The sequence below is a fragment of the Carlito syrichta genome, unplaced genomic scaffold (assembly GCF_000164805.1).
Source record: "Carlito syrichta isolate Samal-C Ts95f unplaced genomic scaffold, Tarsius_syrichta-2.0.1 Scaffold308685, whole genome shotgun sequence".
Classification (NCBI taxonomy): domain Eukaryota; kingdom Metazoa; phylum Chordata; class Mammalia; order Primates; family Tarsiidae; genus Carlito; species Carlito syrichta.
The window spans coordinates 193905-197734 of NW_007252781.1; positions in this window are offsets into that span (position 1 = coordinate 193905).

A 3830-nucleotide genomic window follows, 5' to 3' on the forward strand; every position below is an offset into this window, starting at 1 on the left:
GGATTACAGGAGTGAGCCACTGTACCTAGCCCTTAACACATCAAATTTAACCATCACAAGCTCCAAACACTCTTTGGCCCAAAGCTTTTCAGAAAGATGGCATGTGAGCCAAGATCATATGGGGATCTCCCGGGTGTCAGGCACCCTTCCTCACCCTCAGAGGGCCTTTCCTCTGGGAAAGAAGATGGGAAAAAAGCCTCCATATTTCATATGATCCTTCTCATTTGCCTCAAGTACCATTCCTAAGTACAGAGCTGGTTTCTCTTTGTAGCATTCCAAGCAGTCACTTCCTTGGGGTTGTTCTTGCCTATCATCCCCACAGACATGACAACCAAGCTCTTCTTTCTGCAGTCCTCCCAGGTCTTTCCAAAACTCTTACTACATCACTCTACTGATTTCATTGAGAATTCAAAAGAAAATCTGATTAAGGAAAATCATGAAGATGATAAATGACTAGCGAAGACCACGGACACTGGAACAAAACTCTCTGGGTTCAGGTAACAATCCCACCACTTACTACTTGTGTGACTTTAGTCACATGACTTGTTATGTTCCCAAACATCACTTTCCTCATCTCTAAGATGGGGATAACAATGATAATTCCTTCCCCAAAAGGTTGATGTGAGGTGCTTTGCTTTGAACACTGCTTTGGGCATCGTTACTGTTGATATGATTTAAGTTAACTGTTACAGTGCTGAGAAAACACTTGACAATGGACTTTCTGTATTACTTAAACTATATGACACCTGGTGAAGATCTTCCCTGAGCCTTTCTGTCAACCATAATTTCTGTTTATGATAGTGGGAATTTTACATCTTTCCTCTTCACATATTCTGGGGGGCTAAGAAATCAGAGTCTGATGATGTCGAGAATCCCCCAAACAATTCATCCCTAAGATATATCATCACCCAAACTACAGAGGGTAAGAAAAGTAATATTTACTGAATGCTTTTTATGTGCCAATCTTTGTATATTATTTTATTTTATGTTTATAACATCCCTGTAAATTAAATATGTCACCCCCAATCTAGAGAGGAAGAAACTGAGGTTTATATTTTAAATAACTGCCGGTGGGGGGGGGCATACCTCATCAACAAGGGTACCTGCATAATGAACATTTGTATACCTAACCCTAATAGTACCCAGCATCTTTAAAGTAAAAGATTTAAAAAAGAAAAAAAAAAGATTTAAATAACTTGCCCAGCATTATAGAGCAGAACAGGGATTGTCCAGCTCCAAAGCCTAAAGTTTTGCCAGTTATTCCATGGTGCTTCCCTCAAAAGGGAAGACCTTGCCCTGTTTCTTGCTGGCTGACACTTTCTGTATAATCTAAACATATTTCTCACATATTTGTGAAGTGTTCTTATTTATTTTACTTCACCAAATTGAATTCTTAATTCTAGATTGCCTCTCAGGACATTCAGTGAAGGACAATTGTGAAGTGGGAAGGAGACCTTGAATTGCACATGCTTGAATTATACTAACTAAATTTAACTAATGGGAGAAGAGATGTCTGAAGTTCTTGATTTTCCATTGTTTCTAAGCTAAACCACTGTTTACAAGGAAAGTGTCAGAGGACCATGCAGAAAAAGTTACTTCTTTTCCTTTAGTTTTAGACTCAAGTAAATGTTTGCTAACAATATGATTTACCAAATAAGTTGAAGAAGCTTGAAAATAAGTTCAAGAAGTCCCCAAATGACCAAGATTTCGAAGACAGTTAATCACAATGAAAGACCTCATGGCCAACTAATTCTTAGTTGTGACTTCCAACCTGTACTCTAACAGACACATCCAGCTACTTACCCATAGGTCCACCCACCCATCTATCTAGCATACATTTAGTGAGTAGAGACCCATTATATGCTAAGTACCCGTTTTAGGAACAGGGATAAAGCATTGCTTACAGTACAAACTGAGGGTTGAGACTGTAATAATCTAATAACAAATGAATCACAAAGCTGATTTCAAACGCAGATAGGTGCTATGAGTGAAATAGAAAATGAGGATATGGGTTTCATGGTCAGAGTGTGATCAGGGAGGATCTTTCTTAACATTTGGCATTTGAGTTGGGGACCTGAGTGAGAAAGAGCCAGACCTTTGCAAAACCGAAAAGGGAACTCCCAGACATGGGAAGTTCTAACAACAAAGGTACCAAAATCAGGAAGAAGGCATTAGGGTTGGATGGAGAGTGGTGACCTGGAAGGTGAGTAGGACCTTGTACTACTGGAAGGAGTCTGCCTGAAGGGTCTGAATTATAATCTAAGCATAATGGAGTCAGACTGCAGGTAGCAAGCAGGAGTTAATTTATGGGTAACCTTTTAAAACATAAATTCAGCCGGGCTCGGTGGCTCAGCCTGTAATCCGCGCCTGAGGTGAGTGGATTGCCTGAGCCTGCGGGTTCCAGACCCACCTGGGCAGGCGAGACCTCATCTCTACAATAAATCAAAAAATTAGCCGGGCGTGGTAGCGCATGCCTGTAATTCCTGCTACTCGGAAGGCTGAGGCAGAAGGATCACCGGAGCCAGCAGGTCGAGGCTGCGGTGGCCGGGAGCAGCCACCGCACTCCAGTCTGGGCGACAGAGTGAGACTCCAACTCAAAAACAAAAAACAAAACAAAACAAAAACCCATAAATTCAGATGCCTGGTCAAGAATTACTTATATTACTTAAAAGGCAGAAGGATTAGGGTAAAATTGCAGACGTTGTGGAGAAAGAGGACTACAAACTCATAAATCTCTACGGTTATGGAGACTTCATTGGTAAAAGAAAGTTGAATTTATTTTAACAATGTCTCCATTTACATGCATCACATCTGCTACAAAATAAGTTGTTTTATTTTTATTTTGTCAGAGTTAGAGATGAGGGCGTGGCTGTGGGTTAGCAATTATATATAACTTCATTGTATATTAGAAAGGCATTTTGCTGTTGCAGTAAGGAACCACTGTGCAGGGCTTTGGTCCTCCCTAAAGGACAGAATCAGTATCTAGAGGAAATTAATTCTTCCTTCCGGTCGAAATGCAAAATTGCAGAAATCATTTGCTAAATATGGCCAGCCATTCTGAAGAGGCCAGAGAGTCCTTCTTCAGACATATTTTATTAGAGGCCATTTACCGATTTCTACCGATTATTATGGACAACTGAGGGGACATCTGCGACCATGGAGACTTGCTGGCATTTTCTTTGGTCTCAGAGAGAAGCTAGTTCTGAAAGTGGTGTCAGTGGAGCAGCCCTGCCCGCCAACTTCCTAGCTTAGGGGCGGTGGCGGAGCGCGGTGAGGCGGTGTCCTTTCAACTCCTAGATCAGTATCAGCAAAACGTCTGGAAGAGTTATGATGCTGCTGAATGTAGAAAAAGGGCTCACAAGGCGAATCCATTGTCATCCTTCCTGGTGGCTGAGGGGAGTGACAAGACGCTCACACGTCGCTGAGGAGTAGCGCGGCATCATAAAAGGTGGTTAGCACCATTTGTGTCACAGATTTCTCGGGTGCTCTGGAAGGTTTTTCCCAGTTCCGCCTTCCCCGCTTTGCCGTCATCTCGGCCCCAGCTGTGCACCGGCCCTTGGCTCCATCTGTCTTTCTGCGGGGGACCAGTCTCTCTCGCCAAATGGAGAACACAAGTTTGACTCCCCAAAGTGATCATAACCCCCACCTGCTCGCGCAGCCGGAGCCGAGCGTCAGGCCTGCGAAGGGACCGTCAAGAGGACGGAGGGGGAGAGAGCGGAGGGACCATTCCCCTCACGCCCCCCTCTCCATCACCCCTTGGCGCCCAGAGCCTGGGCACACGCCCCGCCTGCGCCTGCCCCGCCCCGCGCTCCAAGCCTCCGGGTCCTTTC